Raw genomic sequence first — 20,100 nt, 5'->3', positions numbered from 1 at the left:
TGTAGCCTTGACCTTCTGGGCCCAAGTGATCCTCCCACCTCTGCCTCCCAAGTAGCTGAGACTACAGGCATGTACCACCACACCCAGCTAATTTTTTAAAATTTTTTGTAGAGATGAGGTCTCTCTATGTTGCCCAGACTAGTCTCAAACTCCTGGGTTCAAGTAATCCTCCCAGCTCAGCCTCCCAAAGTGCTGGGATTACAGGCATGAGCCACTCTGCATGGTCTGACATCTTTTTATATGTTTAGGGTCCATTTCCTTTTCTGTGGAACTGTCCATTCATATCTTTTACTCATTTTTCTTTATTTTTTTTAATTAATTTTTTTTTTTTTTTGAGACAGAGTCTTGCTCTGTCACCCAGGCTGGAGTGCAGTGGCATGATCTTGGCTCACCGCAACCTCAGCCTCCCAGGTTCAAGCAATTCTCCTGCCTCAGCCCCCTGAGTAGCTGTTTTACCAATTTTTCTATTGCACTGTTGGTATTTTTTCTTCTCAACATTTTTGGAACTCTCTATATTTTATTAATATTGGCCCTTTGGATATAGGGAACATGAAGGGAAAAAAGTAAATAAAAATGCCTATGATACAGACTACTACTTGTTTCCCAAAAGCCAGTCACTCCTACTTCCTTATTAATAGAATCACCTATTTTTAGCTGGAAATTTGGTGACCAGAATAAAGTCAACATTTTCCAGCTTCCTTTGCAACTTTGTTTACTATATGATTATGTTCTGGGATATAACCAGAGCAGCACATGCAACTTCTAGAAATGACCTTGAAAGGAGGTAGGTCCTTCTCTGCACTTTTTTTCTTCCTAGTAGCTGGAATACAGATATGATGGTTTAAGGTTTTAGCTGTGTTGCTGAAAATGGAGGAACAATAAAATAGAAAGGCCCTTAAGCCCCTGACATAATCAAACACACCTGGACGACCCAATTTATTTAAAAAGAGATAAACTTGGATCTTGTATAAACCACTGAAAAAAATCATCCCTCTGGATAGGGGTTTGATAGATGTATGCATTTGTCAAAAATCAGTAATGCACACTTAAGATTTTTGCATTTCATTGTATTTACATTTTACATTGGGAGAAAAACCTGTAAACAAATACTGAGCTATACATGGTTATATATACATGCAGAAATACTTAGAGGGAAGTATTTAATGATATACATGCAGAAATGGTTAATGATATACATGCAGAAATACTTAGAGAGAAGTATATTGATGTGTGCAATTTACTTTGAAATGCATAAAAAATGGATAAATTCTATATAATATAATTAAACAAGTAGAGTAAAATATTAATGGGAGAATGTATGTGATGGATTTTGGGTGTTGCCTATAAAACTTTATGTTTCAAAATGTTCATAATGAAATATTGGGAAAAATATTAGTCATCTAATAATATAATTATAAAATAATTATAATTATAATTATATAATCTAATTATAAATTATATCTAATTATAAATCTATAAAAATAATTATATTTCTTCCAAGTTGTCATTTTTTACTGTGTTGTTTTTCCTCATAAAAATGTTTTAAAGTTTATATATAGACACATTATTTATGTTTTTTATTGATTCTTTTTTCTTTTTTAAACAGAGTCTCACTCTGTTGCCTAGGCTGGAGTGCAGTGGTGTGATCATGGCTCACTGCAGCCTTGAACTCCTGGGTTCAAGCAATCCTCTCACTTCAGCCTCCCAAGTAGCTAGGACTATAGGTGCATGCCATCATGCCCAGATAATTTTTTTAAAAAATCTTGTAGAGATGGGTCTTGCTATTTTGCCCTGGCTGGTTTTGAACTCCTGGTCTCAAGCAATCCTCCCTCCCTGACCTCCCAAAGTGCTCAGAGCTTAATTTTGAGTGATAGCTTGTAAAGTTTTCCCTCTCCTCTATTATAAAAAAAAAGTCATTCATGCTTTCTAGTACTTGCATTATTAAGGTCTCTGGCCCAGTATTTAGTCAGGTTGTTTGTTTTCTTATTTTTGAGTTTTAAGGGTTCTGTGTATATTTTGAATAACAGATCTTTATGAGATATATCTTTTGCAAATATTTTCTCCCAGTCTTTGGCTTGTCTTTTTATTCACTTGACAGTGTCTTTCACAGAAAACAAATTTTCATGACGTCCAGTTTATCAGTTCTTTCTCTCATGTATTGTGCCTTCAGTGTTGCCTCTAAGGAGTCATCACCAAACTGAGCTTATATAAATATTTTTCTACATTATCTTCTAGGAGATTCATAGCATTTTACATTTAGATCTGTGATCCATTTCGAATTAATTTTAAAGAAGGGTGTAAGGTCTGTGTCTAGATTCATTTTTTTTTATTTGCAGGAGGATATCCAGTCATTCCAGCACCATTTGTTTAAAGGTTTTTTTTGTATTGTCTTTGCAATATGAATCTTTAAAGGTCAGTTGATTATTTTTTTGTGGATCTATTTCTAGGTTTTCTATTTCATTACACTAATTTATTTGTCTATTCTTTCCCTAATACCGCGTAATTTGATTACTGTAGTCTTATAATAAGTCTTGAAGTCATGTAAGTGTCAGTCCTTCAACTTTATAACTCCTTTAATATTGTATTGACTACCCTAAGTCTTTTGACACTCTACATAAACTTTAGAATTATTTTGTTAACATACATAAAATCACTTGCTGTAATTTTGGCTGGCATTGCATTGAATCTATAAACGGGAAGAACTGGCATCTTGACAATATTACGTTTTCTATCTATAAACATGGAATATTTCCCTATTTAATTCTTTTATTTCTCTTATCAGATTTTTGTGGTTTTCCTTATATAGATTCTGCTAATGTGTCCATTTGGGAGTGCTGATGTAAATAATATTGTGTTTTAATTTTAAATGCCATCTGCTGTTTGCTGGTATATAGAAAAACAATTGCCTTTTGTATATTAACTTTGAATCCTGCAACCTTCTTATAATCACTTATTAGTTCCTGGAGAGTTTTCCTTTTTTTGCTACTTCTTCTGGGTTTTCTATGTAGACGATCATGTTATCTGTGAACAAAGTCAGTTCTAGTTCCTTCTTTTCAATCTGTATGCCTTTATTTTCTTTTCTTGTCTTATTGCATTATCTAGCACTTTCAGTATGATGTTAAAAAGCAGTGGTGAGAGGGCATATCCTTGCCTTGCTCCTTGATCTTACAGGAGAGCTTCTAGTTAACCACCACCAAGTCAATTTTTTTTTTTTTTTTTTTGAGACAGAGTCTCACTATGTTTCCCAGGCTGGAGTGCAGCGGTGCGATATCAGCTCACTGTAAACACCAACTCCTAGGTTTAACTGATCCCCCTGCCTCAGCCTCCCGAGTAGCTGGGATTACAGGCGTCTGCCATGACACCCAGCTAATTTTTGTATTTTCAGTAGGGACAGGATTTCATCATGTTGGCCAGCTGGTCTTGAACTCCTGACCTCAGGTAATCCGCCTGCCTTGGCCTCCCAAAGTGTTGGGATTACAGGTGTGAGCCAGCACACCCGGCCCATTAGGACAACCTTTTTAAAATTTTGTGCCCTAGATTTGTGTTTTTCTGTTGTTTTTTTGTTTATTTAAATTATACTTTAAGTTCTAAGATACATGTGCAGAATGTGCAGGTTTGTTACATAAGTATATATGTGCCATGGTGGTTTGCTGCACCCATAAACCTGTCATCTATATTAGGTATTTCTCCTAATGCTATCCCTTTCCTTGCCTCCCACCCTGACAGGCCCTGGTGTGTGCTGTTTGCCTCCCTATGCCCATATGTTTTCATTCTTCAACTCCCACTTATGAGTGAGAACATGCAGTGTTTGGTTTTCTGTTCCTGTGTTAGTTTGCTGAGAATGACGGTTTCCAGCTTCATCCACATCCCTGCAAAGGAAATGAACTCATTCATTTTTATGGCTGTATAGTATTCCATGGCATATATGTGCCACATTTTCTTTATCCAGTCTATCATTCATGGGCATTTGGGTTGGTTCCAAGTCTTTGCTATTGTAAAGAGTGCTGCAATAAACATATGTGTGCATGTGTCTTTATAGTAGAATCTGTCTTTATAGTAGAATGATTTATAATCCTTTGAATATATACCCAGTAATGGGATTGCTGGGTCAAGTGGTATTTCTAGTTCTAGATATAGAATCACCACACTGTTTTCCACAATGAGGAATCACCACACTGTCTTCCACAATGGTTGAACTAATTTACACTCCCACCAACAGTGGAAAAGCATTCCTATTTCTCCACATCCTCTCCAGCATCTGTTGTTTCCTGACTTTTTAATGACCGCCATTCTAACTGACATGAGATGGTATCTCATTGTGGTTTTGATTTGCATTTTTCTAATGACCAGTGATGATGAGATACTTTTCATCTTTGTTGGCCGCATAAATGTCTTCTTTTGAGAAGTGTCTGTTCATATCCTTCGCCCACTTTTTGGTGGGGTTGTTTTTTTCTTGTAAATTTGTTTTAAGTTCCTTGTAGAATCTGGATATTAGCCCCTTTGTCAGATGGATAGATTGCAAAAAATTTTCTCCCATTCTGCAGGCTGCCTGTTCACTCTGATGATAGTTTCATTTGCTGTGCAGAAGCTCTTTAGTTTAATTAGACCCCATTGTCAATTTTGGCTTTTGTTGCCATTGCTTTTGGTGTTTTAGTCATGAAGTCTTTGCCCATGCCTATGTCCTGAATGGTATTGCCGAGGTTTTCTTCTAGGGTTTTTATGCTTTTAGTTCTTATGTTTAAGTCTTTAATCCATCTTGAGTCATTTTTTTATAAGGCATAAAGAAGGGGTCCACTTTCAGTTTCCTGCATCTGGCTAGCTAGTTTTCCCAACCCCATTTATTAAATAGGGAATCCTTTCCCCATTGCTTTTTTGTCAGGTTTGTCAAAGATCAGATGGTTGTAGATGTGTGGTGTTATTTCTGAGGGCTCTATTCTGTTCCATTAATCTATATATCTGTTTTGGTACCAGTACCATGCTCTTTTGGTTACTGTAGCCTTGTAGTATAGCTTGAAGTCAGATAGCGTGATACCTCCAGCTTTGTTCTTTTTGCTTAGGATTGTCTTGGCTATATGGGCTCTTTTTTGGTTCCACATGAAATTTAAGGTAGTTTTTTCTAATTCTGTAAAGAAAGTCAATGGTAGCATGATGGGAATAGCATTGAATCTATAAATTGCTTTGGGTAGTATGGCCATTTTCATGATATTGATTCTTCCTATCAATGAGCATGGAATGTTTGTCCATTTGTTTGTGTTCTCTCTTATTTCCTTGAGCAGTGGTTTGTAGTTCTCCTTGAAGAGGTCCTTCACATCCTTTGTAACTTGTATTCCTAGGTACTTTATTCTCTTTGTAGCACTTGTGAATGGGAGTTCACTCATGATTTGGCTGCTTGTCTATTATTGGTGTGTAAGAATGTGCTTTTTGCACAAGCATTCTTATAAGTATGATTATAAGATTGATTAAGTATCCTGAGACTTTGCTGAAGTTGCTTATCAGCTTAAGGAGTTTTTGGCCTGAGATGATGGGGTTTTCTAAATATAAAATCATGTCATCTGCAAACAGAGATAATTTGACTTCCTCTCTTCCTATTCGAATACCCTTTATTTCTTTCTCTTGTCTGATTACCCTAGCCTGAACTTCCAGGAGCTAGTTTTTTCAAAAGATTAACAAAATAGATAGATTGCTAGCCAGACTAATAAAAAAGAAAAGAGAGAAGAATCAAATAGACACAATAAAAATGATAAAGGGGATATCACCACTAATCCCACAGAAATACAAACTACCATTAGAGAATACTATAAACACCTCTCTGCAAATAAACTTGAAAAATCTAAGAAGAAATGGATAAATTCCTGGACACATAAACACTTCCAAGACTAAGCCAGGAAGAAGTCGAATCCTTGAATAGACCAGTTAATTACTGCCTCTGAAATTGAGACAGTAATTAATAGCCTACCAACCAAAAAAGCCCAGGACTAGACAGATTCACAGCCGAATTCTACCAGAGGTACAAAGAGGAGCTGGTACCATTCCTTCTGAAACTATTCCAAACAATAGAAAAAGAGGGACTTCTCCCTAACTCATTTTATGAGGTCAGCATCATCCTGATACCAAAACCTGGCAGAGACATAACAAAAGAAGAAAATTTCAGGCCAATATTCCTGATTAACATTTATGTGAAAATCCTTAATAAAATACTGGCAAACCAACCTCAGCAGCACATTAAAATGACGATGATCAAGTCAGCTTCTTCCCTGGGATGCAAGGCTGGTTCAACATACACAAATCAATAAACATAATCCATCACGTAAACAGAACCACTGACAAAAAACACATGATTATCTAAATAGATGCAGAAAAGGCCTTCAATAAAATTCAATACCCCTTTATGCTAAAAACACTCAGTAAACTAGGTGTTGATGGAATGTATCTGAAAATAATAAGAGCTATTTATGACAAACCCACAGCCAATATCATACTGAATGGGCAAAAGCTAGAAGCATTCCCTTTGAAAACTGGCGCAAGACAAGGATGTCCTCTATCACCACTCCTATTCAACATAGTATAGGATTTGGCTTTTATTGATAACTAACAGATGAACATATTTGTAGGGTAAATATGATTATTTGATACATTCATATAAAGTGTAAAAATCAAGGTTATTGAGACATCCATTACTTCTATGCTAAGAACATCTACGTTATTCTCTTCTAGCTATTTTGAAATGTACCATAGATTAATATTAACTATAATCCCCTTCTGATCTACTGAGTGCTAAGTCTTATTTTTTCTATCTAATTGTACCCATTAATCAACCTCTCTTCATTTCCCTCCCTCCTACCTCTCCTGGTCTCTGGTAATCACCAATCTTCTCTCCATCTTCATGAAATCCACTTTTTTAGCTCCCACATATGTAAGAACACATGATATTTGTCTTTCTCAGCTTGCTCATTTTACTTAACATAATGACCTTCAGTTTCACCCATGTTGCTGCAAATAACAGAATTTCATTCTTTTTACTTCATTGTATATATACCATTTTCTTTTTCCATTCCTCCATTCATGGCATTTAGGATGATTCCATATTTTGGCTTTTGTGAATAATACTGCAATAAACATGGGAGTGGAGATATCTCTTCAATATATTTCCTTTCCTCTGGATATATGTCCAATTGTGAATGTATTAGTCTGTTTTCACACTGCTATAAAGAACTACCTGAGACTGTGTAATTTATTAAGAAAAGAAGTTTACTTGACTCACAGTTACACATGGCTGGGGAAGCCTCAGGAAACTTACAGTCATGGCAGAAGGCAAAGGGAAAGCAAGGCACATCTTACAGGGTGGCAGGAGAGAAAGAGAACGGCGGGGAAGTGTCACACTTTTAAACCATCAGATCTCTTGAGAACTTACTCACTATCATGAGAACAGCATAGGGGAAACCAAACCCGTGATCCAATCACCTCCCACCAGGTCCCTCCCTCAACACATGGGGATTACCATTCAGGATAAGATTTGGGTGGGGACACAGGGCCAAATCATATCATTTTGCCTGTGGCTCCTCTCAAATCTCATGTCCTTTTTACATTCATGCATTTCCAACAGTCTCCCAAAGTCTTAACTCATTCCAGCATTAACCCAAAAGTCCAAGTCCAAAGTCTCATCTGAGACAAGGCAAGTTTCTTCTGGCTATAAGCCTGTAAAATCAAAAACAAGTTAGTTACTTCTAAGATACAGTGGTGGTACAGACATTGAGTAAATGTTCCCAAGTTAGTTACTTCCAAGATACAATGGTGGTACAGACATTGAGTAAATGTTCCCAATCCAAATTGGAGAAATTGGCCAAAACAAAGGGGTTACAGGCCCCATGAAAGTCCAAAACCCGGCAGGGTAGCCATTAAATCTTAAAGCTCTGAAATGATCTCCTTTGATTTCATGTCTCACATACACGGCATGCTGATGCAAGAGGTGGGCTCCCAAGGCCTTAGGCAGCTCCACCCCTCTGGCTCTGCAGGGTACAGCCCCTCCAGCTGCTTTCATGGGCTGGCCTTGAGTGTCTACAGCTTTTCCAAGTGCATAGTGCAAGATGTTGGTGGATCTACCATTCTAGGGTCTGGAGGATAATGGCCCTCTTCTCACAGGTCCACTATGGAGTGCCCTGGTGGGGACTCTGTGTGGAGGCTCCAATCCCACATTTCCCCTCTGTACTGCCCTAGTAGAGGTTCTCCATGAGGGCTCCACCCCTGCAATAGACTTCTGCCTGGACATCCAGGAGTTTCCATACATCCTGTGACATCTAGGTGGAGGTTCCCAAACCTCAACTGTTGTCTTTTGCGCACCCACAGGCCCAACACCAAATAGAAGCCACCAAGGCTTGGGGCTTGCACCCACTGAAGCAATGGCTTGAGTTGACAATCATGTCATCTGCAAACAGAGACAATTTGACTTCCTCTTTTCCTAATTGAATACCCTTTCTTTCTTTCTCTTGCCTGATTGCCCTGGCCAGAACTTTCAATACTATGTTGAATAGGAGTGGTGAGAGAGGGCATCCTTGTCTTGTGCCAGTTTTCAAAGGGAATGCTTCCAGCTTTTACCCATTCAGTATATTGGCTGTGGATTTGTCATAAATAGCTCTTTTTGAGACATGTACCATCAATACCTACTTTATTGAGGGTTTTGGCATGACAGGGTATTGAGTTTTATCGAAGGCCTTTTCTGCATCTATTGAGATAATCATGTGGTTTTTGTCAATGGTTTTGTTTACGTGATGGATTATGTTTATTGATTTGCATATGTTGAACCAGTCTTGCATCCCAGGGATGAAGTTGACTTGATCGTGACGGTTAAGCTTTTTGATGTGCTGTTGGATTCTGTTTGCCAGTATTTTGTTGAGAATTTTCACATTGATGTGACTGTCCTTTCCCCATTGTATGTTATTGGTAACTGTCAAAATGTTATTAATAGCAGTAAATCCATGGATTTGTATCTGGGTTCTCTATTTTGTTACATTGGTCTATGTGTCTATTTTTATGCCAATCCTATGCTGACTTGGTTACTATAGCTTTGTAGTATATTTTGAAGTTGGTAGTGTGATCCTTCCAGTTTGTCCATTTTGGTCAGGGTTGCTTTGCCTACTCAGGGTCTTTTGTGGTTCCATATAAATTTGGGGATTTTTTTTCCATTTCTTTAAAGAATTTTATTGGCATTTTGATGAGGAGGGTTTTTTTAATAGATTATTTTCCATCCCCTCAAGCATTTATCCTTTGAGTTACAAACAATCCAATTACATTCTCTAAGTTACTCTAAAGTATACAATTAAGGTATTATTGATGATAGTCACCCCATTGTACTATCAAATAGTAGGTCTTATTTATTCTTTCTATTTTCTTTTGTACCCATTAACTATCCCCACCTACCCCCCAGACCCCCACTACCCTTCCCAGCTTCTGGTAACCATCCTTCTACCCTCTATGTCCATGTGTTCAATTGTTTTCACTTTTAAAATCCAACAAGTGAGAACACCCAATGTTTGTCTTTCTGTGGCTGGCTTATCTCACTTAACATAATGACTTCCTGACTTCCAGTTCCATTCATATTGTTACAAAATGAAAGGACCTTTTTTTTTTTTTTTTTAATGGAGTCTTGCTCTGTCTCCCAGGCTGGAGTGCAGTGGCAGGATCTTGGCTCACTGCAACCTCCACCTCCTGGGTTCAAGCGATTCCCCTGCCTCAGCCTCCCAAGTAGCTGAGACTACAGGCACATGACACCAGGTCCAGATAATTCTGCATTTTTAGTAGAGATGGGGTTTCACCATGTTAGGCAGGATGGTTTCTATCTCTTGACCTAGTGATCTGCCCGCCTCGGCCTCCCAAAGTGCTGGGATTACAGGCATGAGCCACCGCGCCTGGCCCTCATGGACTGAATGGTACTCCACTGTGTATATGTACCACATTTTCTTTATCCATTCATCCGTTGATGGACACTTAGGTTGCTTCAAAATCTTACTATTTTAGACAGTGCTGCAACAAACATAGGAGTGCAGATATCTCTTTCCTTTTGAGTATATATCCAGCAGTGAGATTGCTGGATCATACGGTAACTCAATTTTTATTTATTTTTAGGAATCTCCAACTGTTCTCCGTAGTGGTTGTACTAATTTACATTCCCACCAACAGTGTATGGGGGTTTCCTTTTCTCTACATCCTTGTCAGCATTTGTTATTGCCTGCCTTTTGGATATAAGTTATTTTAACTGGGGTGAGATGATATCTCATTGTAGTTTTGATTTGCATTTCTCTGATGATCAGTGATGTTGGGCACATTTTCATACACCTGTTTTCCATTTGTATGTCTTCTTTTGAAAAATGTCTGTTCAAATCTACTGCCCATATTTTTCTGGATTATTAGATTTTTTTCCTATAGAGTTGTGTAAGCTCCTTATATATCCTGGTTATTAATCCCTTGCCTGATGAGTAGTTTGCAAATATTTTTTCCCATCCTGTGGGCTGTCTTCACTTTGTTGATTGTATCCTTTGCTGTGCAGAAGCTTTTTAACTTGATGTGATCCCATTTGTCCATTTTTGCTTTGGTTGCTTGTGCTTGTGGGGTATTGCTCAAGAAATTTTTGCCCAGACCAATGTCCTGGAGAGCTTCCCCAATGTTTTCTTGTAGTAGTTTCATAATTTGAGGTCTTATATTTAAGTTTTCAATCCATTTTTATTTTAATATATGGCAAGAGACAGGGGTCTAGTTTCATTCTTCTGCATATGGATATCCAGTTGTCCCAGCACCATTTATTGAAGACATTGTCTTTTCCCCAGTGTATGTTCTTGGCAACTTTGTTAAAAACGAGTTCATGGTAGGCGTGTGGGTTTGTTTCTGGGTTCTCAGTTTTGTTCCATTGGCCTAGGTGTCTGTTTTTATGCTAGTACCATACTGTTTAACTGTAGCATAATTTGACATCAGGTAAGGTGATTCCTTCAGTTTTTTCTTTTTACTCACGATAGCTTTGGCTATTTTGAGTCTTTTATGTTTCATATAAATTTTAGAATTGTTTTCTCTATTTCCATGAAGAATTTCATTGGTATTTTCACAGGATTTTGTTAATAGGTTTTTAAAAATCAAGTTGAGGAAGTTTCACTATTTCAGTTTACTGAGCCTTTATTGTTATTTTATCCATTAATGGATGCAGGATTTTGTCGAATGCTTTTTCTGCATCTATTGATATGATCATGTGATTTTTCCTCTTTAGTCTTTTGATGTGACAGATTATATTCACTGCTTTTTTTGAATGCTGAACCAGACTTACAATAAATCTCACTTACTTGTGGTGTATAATAGTTTTTAACATTGCTGGATTTGATTTGATAATATTTTGTTGAGGACATTTGCATTTATGTTTATGTAAGATATCTCTGTAGTTTTCTTTTCTTGTAATGCCTTTGCCTGGTTTTGGTATTAGAGTAATGCTGGCCTCATAGAATAAGTTAAGAAGTATTCTCTCTGTTTTCATCTTCTTCTTTTTTAAATTTTCAAGTTTATTACAAAGGATACAGATGAAGTGATACATGGGGTAACATATGGGGGAGGGTGCATGGCATTTCTCTGTCTTCCCTGGGTATGCCCCCTCTCCAGGAACCCTCATGTGGTCAGCTAGCCAGAAGCTCTTGCTTCTATCTTCTGAAGTTTCCTTTAATTTTTGGTAGAATTCACCAGTGAACACATCTAAGCCTGCTGCTTTCTATTTTGCAAGGTCATTAATTATTGACTCAATATTTTTGATAGATATAGGCTGGTTCAGATTGTCTATTTCTCCTTGAGTTTTGGCAAATATTGTCTTTCAAAGTGTTCTTCCATTTCATCTAGGTTATCAAATTTGTGGACCTAGAATTGTTCAGAATATTTCTTGATTACCCTTTCAATGTCTCTGGGCTCTCTAGTGTCCCCTTTTTCATTTTTGATATTAGCATTTTGTCTCCTCTTTTTTCTTAGTGACACAGTTTGAATATTTGTCCTCATCCAAATTTCGTGTTGAGATGTAATCCCCAGTGTTGGAGGTGGGGCCTGATGGGAGGTGTGTGGGTCATGAGGGTGGATTCCTCACAGCTTGGTGCTGTCCACAAGACAGTGAGTGAGTTCTCATGAGATCTGGTAATTTAAAAGTGTGTGGCACCTCCTCCACCCCTCTCTTGCTCCTGCTTTTGCCTTGTGATGTGCCAGCTATCGTTTTGCCTTCTGCCATGACTAAAAGCTCACTAAGGCCTCCGTAGAAGCCAAGCAGATGCCAGTGACATGGTTGTACAACCTGCAGAACCATGAGCCAATTAAACCTCTTTTCTTTTTTTTTTTTTTTTTTTTTTTTTTGAGACGGAGTCTCGCTCTGTCGCCCAGGCTGGAGTGCAGTGGCGCGACCTCGGCTCACTGCAAGCTCCGCCTCCCGGGTTCACGCCATTCTCCTGCCTCAGCCTCCCGAGTAGCTGGGACTACAGGCGCCCGCTACCACGCCCGGCTAATTTTTTGTATTTTTAGTAGAGACGGGGTTTCACCGTATTAGCCAGGATGGTCTCGATCTCCTGACCTCGTGATCCACCCGCCTCGGCCTCCCAAAGTGCTGGGATTACAGGCGTGAGCCACCGCGCCCGGCCTAAACCTCTTTTCTTTATGAATTACCTAGTCTCAGCTAATTATTTGTAGTAATACAAGAATGGCCTAATACAGTTAGCAGGGTTAGATAATTATCAATTTTATTGATCTTTTTAAAGAACCAGCTTTTAGCTTCATTGATTTTTCTACTGATTTCATATTTTCAATTCATTAATTTTTGCTATAATATTTATCTTTCTCTGATTTTAATTTGGCCTTTTTCTTGTTTCCTAAAATGAAAGCTTATATGATTGATTTTTGGATCTTTTTTCTTTAAGTATTCAATGCTATAAATTTCCCTTTAAGCACTTTCATTGCATCCCATGAAGTTTGATAACTTGTGTTTTTGTTTTCATTTAGTTGAAAATATTTTAAAATTTATCTTGAGAGTTACTTTTTGACCCATGTTTCATTTCAAAGCATGTTGTTTAATCTCCAAGTATTTGGGGATTCTCCAGCTGTCTTTCTGGTATTGATTTCTAGTTTAATTCCACTGTAGTCTGAGGGCGGACACTGTATGCTTTTTATTCTTTTAAATGGGTTATGGTGTGTTTTATGGCCAAGAATGTGACCTATCTTGCAGAATGTTCTATGTGAGATTAAGAAAAATGTGTATTCTGCTGTTACTGGATGAGATAGTCTATAGATGCCCATTATATCCAGTTGATTGATTGTGTTGTTGAGTTCCACTATAGTCTGATTTTTTGCCTGCGGAATGTGTCCACATCTGTTAAAGAAATGTGGATGTCTCCAGCTATAATGGTAGATTCATCTATTTCTTGTTGTCATCCTATCAGTTTTTGTCTCCCATATTTTGAAGCTCTGTTTTTAAGTGTATTCACATTATGAATTGTTATGTCTTGGCCGGGTGTGGTGACTCACGCTTGAATTCCCCGCACTTTGGGAGGCCAAGGCGGGCGGATCACGAGGTCAGGAGTTCGAGACCAGCCTGGTTAACATGGTGAAACCCCGTCTCTACTAAAAATACGAAAATTAGCCAGGAGTGGTGGCAGGCAACTGTAGTCCCAGCTACTCGGGAGGCTGAGGCAGGAGAATGGTGTGTACCTGGGAGTTGGAGCTTGCAGTGAGCCGAGATTCTGCCACTGCACTCCAGCCTGGGCAACAGTGCAAGACTCCGTCTCAAAAAAAAAAAAGAATTGTTATGTCTTGTTGGAGAATTTATCCCTATATCATTATGTAATGTCATTGTTTATCCTTGATATCCTTCCTTGCTCTGAAGTCTGCTCCATCTGAAGTTATTGTAGCTATCCTACCTTTTAAAAATTAGTGTTACCATGGTATATCTTTCCCTATCCACCTACTTTTAATTTATATATTTATATTTAAAATGGATTTTTTGTAAAAAATAATTGGGTCTTATCTTTTGATTCACTTGGACAATGTCTGTCTTTTAATTGGTGCATTTAGACCATAGACATTCAAAGTGATTATTCATATAGTTGGATTAATATCTTCCATATTCATTAGTGCTTTTTCATTTTTTTGAGATGGAGTTTTGCTGTCATCCAAGCTGGAGCACAGTAGTGTGGTCTTGGCTCACTGCAGCCTTCACTTCCTGGGTTCAAGTGATTCTCCTGCCTCACCCAAGTAGCTAGGATTACAGGTGTGTACCACCACACCTAATTTTCATATTTTTAGTAGAGATGGGGTTTTACCATGTTGGCCAGGCTGGTCTCAAACTCCCGTCTTCAAGTGACCCTCTGGCTTCAGCCTTCCAAAGTGCTGGGATTACAGGTGTAAGCCACTGCTCCCAGCTCATTTTTGTTACTGTTTTCTACTTGTCACCTCTTAGTCATTTGTATTGCTATAAAACAATACCTGAGGCTGGGTAATTTATAAAGAAAATAGGTTTATTTGGCTCACAATTCTGCAGGCTGTACAAGAAGCATCGTGCCAACATCTGCTTCCAACTAGGGCTTCAGGAAGCTGCCAATCATGGCAATGGGAAGTGGAAGCTGGCATTATATGGCAAGAGAGGGAGCAAGTGAGAGAGGAGAGGGATGTCATGTTCTCTTAAACAATCAGCTCTCATATGAATGAACAGAGCTGAGAATTCACTTATTATTGTAGGAATGGCACCAAGCCATTTATAAGTGATCTGCCTCCATGACCCAAATACCTCCCACAAGGCCCCACCTCCAACACTGGGAATCAAATTTCAACATGACATTTGAAGGAAATGAATATCCAAACTATATCATCACCCTTGTTCTTTGTTCCTATCTTTTGCCCTCCACATTTTCTGCCCTTTGTGATTTTTAATTGAGCATTTTATATGACTCCATCTTCTTTCCTTTCTTAGCATATCAGTTATATTTATTTATTTATTTATTTTTGAGATGGAGTCTCGCTGTCGCCCAGGCTGGAGTGCAGTGGTGCGAACTCAGCTCACTGCAACCTCTGCCTCCTGGGTTCAAGTGATTCTCCTGCCTCAGCCTCCTGAGTAGCTGAGATTACAGGCGTGCGCCACCATGCCTGGCTAATTTTCATATTTTTAGTAGACACGGGGTTTCACCATGTTGGTCAGGCTGGTCTCAAACTCCTGACCTCGTGACCTCAGCCTCTCAAAGTTCTGGGATTACAGGCATGAGCCACCGCACCCGGCAGTTATATTTATTTTTTAAAACTTTTTTTAGTGGGTGCCCTAGAGTTTGCAATATACATTTAAAACAAGTTCAAGTCATCTTTCAAATAACACTATACCACTTCATGGGTAGTGTGAGTACCTTGTAATAACAAAATAATCCTCATTTCTCCATCCTATCCTTGTTTCATTGCTTTCATTCATTTCAGTTATATATAGCCATACACAAACATACATAATCAAATACATTATTACTATCTTGAACAAACTGTTATCTGTCAGATCAATTAAGAATTTTAAAAAGTATATTAGTTGGTTATCACACTGCCATAAAGAAATACCTAAAACTGGGTAATACATAAAGCAAAGAGGTTTAATTGGCTCATGGTTCCACAGGCTGTACAGGAAGCATGGCAGCATCTGCTCAGTTTCTGGGGAGGCCTCAGGAATCTTACAATCATGGTGGAAGAGGAACGGGAAGCCAACTCTTCACATGGCCAGAGCAGGAGGAAGTGTTGGCAGGTGTGGGGGCGTTGGGGAGTGAGGTGCCACACACTATTAAATGACCAGATTTCATGAGAGCTCATTGCAATGACAGCACCAAGGAGGCAATGATGTTAAGCTATGAGAAACCACTCCCATGATCCAGTTGTCTCCCACCAGGCCTCACCTCCAGCATTGGGGATAACATTTCAACATGAGATTTTGGTAGGAACACAGATTCAAACCATGTCAGAATGTTTTTATTTTTATCTTCATTTACTCCTTCTCCATTGCTATTCTTTTCTTTACACAGGTCCAAATTTCTGACCTCTATTATTTTCCTTCTCTCTAAAGGACTTTTTTTTTTTAACATTTCTTCCAAAGCAGTCCACTGGAAACAAATTCCCTCAATTTTTTTTTTCTTAACTTTTGAAGGATAATTTTACATGTTGCAGAATTCCAGTTTGTTTGCTTCTCTCAACACTTTAAATATTTCACTCTACTCTTTTTTTGCTTGCATGGTTTCTGAGGAAAAACTAGGTGTAATTCTTATCTTTGCTCCTCTATAGATAAGGTGGGTTTTATTTCACTGACTTCTTTCAGAATTTTTTTTTATCTTTGATTTTTTTGTAGTTTGAATACATTATGCTTAGGTGTGGGTGTTTTTTACATGTATTCTGCTTGGTGTTCTCTCAGCTTTTTGGACTTGTGGTTTGCTGTCTGACATTAATTTAGGGGAAATTTTGTCATTATTGTTTCAAATATTTCTTTTGTTTCTTTCTCTTTTTCTTCTCTTGGTTATTCCCATTACACATGTTGCGCCTTTTGTAGTTGAGCCACAGCTCTTGTATATTCTGTTCTGGGTAGGTTTTTTTTTTTTTCAGTCTTTTTTCTGTTTTTCAGTTTTGGCAGTTTCTATTGAGATGGCTTCATGTTCAGAGATTTTTTCCTTCAGCTGTGTCCAGTCTACTAAGACCATCAAAGGCATTCTTCATTTCTGCTACAGTGCTTTTGATCTCTAGCATCTTTTTTGGTACCTTATTAAATTATCTATTTCTCTGCTTACATTACCTATTGGTCTTTTCATGCTATCTACTTTATGTGTTAAAGCTCTTAGCAAATTAATCATAGTTATTTTAAATTAGTGGTCTAATACCAACATCTCTATCATATCTTGAATTTGGTTCTGATGCTTGTACTGTCTCTTCAAACTGTGTTTTTCCTTTTAGTATGCCTTGTAATTTTTTCTTGATAACTGGACATAATGTACTGGGTTAAAGAAATTGCTGTGATGTTCCTTTAGTAATGTGATGGTAAGGTGTATGCATAGGTGGGGGAGCATGCTATAGTCCTATGATTAGGTCTCAGTCTTTTAGTGAGCCTGTGCCTCTGGATCATGAACTTCACAAGTGCCTCTCAGTTCTTTACTTCTATACTCACCCCTAACATGTTAGGTAGGATAGGATAGCTAGAATGGGCTGGATTTGGGTATTTCCCTTCTCATACGTGGAAGTCTAGAGGGAATGGAGTTCGGTATTTCCCTTCCTCCAGGTCAGTTAGGCTCTGATAAAACCCCAGCAGGCTAGGTTCCACTTAGCTACTTTCTTCTGAGGACAGCTCTTGTTAAGAACAGAATGTTCTGGCACATTTCAAAATGGTTTCTTTTCTCCTCCCTCCGCTGGAAGCACTGGGGGATTTTTCTCTGATATTCACTGTGTGAACCTGGTAGAACTCCAGGAGTTAAAACACACTAAAAGTATGGGTTCCACCCACCATGACTAGGTCCCCCTGAAGTTTTTAACTCTCAGACTTGCCAACACAGAACTTCTAGCAATTCATCATTTAACAGTTTAGGTTTTCTTACCCCAGCACTGGTTCCTGTAGAGGTTTCAGCTCATGGTTTTCTGCTCTGATAAGTTACAAGTTTTCTGCTCTGTATTTTCTGTTTGTTTTGTTGTTTGTTTTTATTTGTCCAGCTCAAAATGTCATTTTTTTTCTTTTCTTTTAATTGTGTGATTCTCTGTATCTACCTGTCTGTCTCTCCAGTTTGGGAAATGCAGTTTGCCCCATAACCTCACTTTTCCAAAAAATATACAAAGAGTTAAGTATTTTTAAGTTTGTTTAGCTTTTTACTTGTTATTAGGATGGAATGGTGACTTCTAAGGTCTTACATGCTGGACTGAAAACCAGAAGTCTGAATGAGTTTTGAAGGATGAAAGGGATTCCTATACATCTGCATTGTTCAACATGGTGGCCACTTACTCACATGTAGCTACTGAAACTTAAACTAAGTAAAATTTAAAATTCAGTTCCTCAGTCTCATTAGCTACATTTCGAGTATTCAATAGCTACATGTCATTAGTTTCTACAATATTAGAAAACACCTAAGAGCATTTTTATCATTGCAGAAAGTTCTATTGAACAGTGCAGCTCTAGACTCTTGGTACTCAAATTGCAGCCTAACAACCAGCAGTATCCTATTACCAATTGGTGGGTTGTCTGTTTTTGTTTTTGTCTTGAGACAAGGTCTTGCTCTGTCACCCAGGCTGGAGTGCAGTGGTGCAATCACAGCTCACTGCAGCCTTGACCTCCCAAGCTCAAGCAATCCTCCCAGCTCAGCCTCCTGAGTAGCTGGGACTACAGGTGCACGCCCCCATGCCAGGCTAATTTTTGTATTTTTAGTAGAGGCGGGGTTTTGCTATGTTGCCCAGGCTGGTCTTGAACTCAGGAGCTCAAGCTATCTGCCCATCTCAGCCTCCCAAAGTGCTGAGATTACAGGCATGAGCCACCATGCCCTGCACAGTTGGTTTGTTAACAGGCAGAATCTCCAGCCCTATCCAGGACCTAATGAATCAGAATCTGCTTTTAATAAGATTCTCCAGTGATTCCTATGCACATTTAGGTTTGAGAAGCATTACTATAGTGGTTGTGGGACTTGGATGAGTCAGATGGGTGTGGTTCTGGGATGGAGGGACTCAGAGAATAAAACTGTACTCTGAGGTAACAGTGGGCACAATGACAGTGCATGAAAATGCATGCATGGCAGGAGCTGGTAGGCTGAGGTAGATTACAAAAGGTTCTGTAGCCCTTTGGATTGTGCCCTGTGGGAAGCCACTGACCAATTTAAAATAGGAATGCCTGACAAGATCTGGGTTTGAGGAAGACAGCCTAGTGGTAATCTGAAGGACCTGATGGGCAACTTGGAAGTCAAGGGAGCAGGCAGAAAGCTCTGATACAAACCTAAATAAAGAATGAGGCTATCTTGGCTGCAGGCATCTCAGAGAGGAGAGGGAGAAAGAGAGAGAATCCACAGGGACTTGGTGACTGACTGGACACGTGGAATAGAGAGAAGGATGAAGTGAGATTTGAACTTGGATGAGTGATAAATGGAGCTGCTTTATACAAATCAGGAATCCAGGAGAATAAGCACATTTTATGGGAAGGTACTGAGGTTGGCCTAGACATGTTAAGTTTGAGGTATCTCTGAGACATTTGTTCGCCAGTTTCCCTACCTGCCAAATGATAGTAATGACAGTATCCACCTCCACAGTATTGGTGTATTAATAATCAACTGATAAAGTGTATGTGAATATACTGTATTAATGTTTAAGTGTCACATACGTGTTACTAGCATGACTCTCGCATGTATTTGTAATCTGAAGGACAGAGGCAGAAGGCTGAAGATATTGTCTACATTTGCACAAAGGCAGTGTCATATATCAAATTCAGTAAGACAGGAAGTGCTGGAGGAAAATGCTGAAGAGAATGAAAGATGTGGATAGTCAAGTAAGAAATATAACAAATCATCAATTAGAAATACACCCCAGCTGCTTCTAAGCATAATAAATTGTCAAAGCTTTCCATCAAGTGGAAGAAGACAGTCACAGTCAGATTTTGGAGAAGGCACATATTGAAAAATTCAACTGAACAATTAGTAGAAGCATTTCCTGTAGATTAGAAACCCTGCCCAGAACCACATCTGCCTTGAAACATATATAGCACATATTACGAAAGAACTGTTGTTACATTTCAATTTTCATCTGCAGACAAATTTAAGGTTAAAATGTAATATAGCCTTAAAGGTGATTGCTAGTTCAAACTTATCATTAGGCATATGGCTTCCTAACTCTTGATTATATGTTTGGAAAATTGCTAGGAAGGTTTCCATCTTATTGGTCAGATGGTATTTGAGTGTGAAATATAACTCTTTGATGTGTGCTTTTCTTCTGGAATTTGTAGATAGTGCAGGATACTTAAATTTATTTTGCTTTTGTGAAGTAAGCAAATAACCTGACTTTAAACCTCAGTAAGGCTATTCAGCTAAATTCCATATATATCTATTGAAGATATATTACAGCAAGGCAGTGCGGTAG

Source organism: Pan paniscus, chromosome 2 (genome assembly GCF_029289425.2).
Source record: "Pan paniscus chromosome 2, NHGRI_mPanPan1-v2.0_pri, whole genome shotgun sequence".
Lineage (NCBI taxonomy): Eukaryota > Metazoa > Chordata > Mammalia > Primates > Hominidae > Pan > Pan paniscus.
This window is presented reverse-complemented; position numbering follows the sequence as displayed.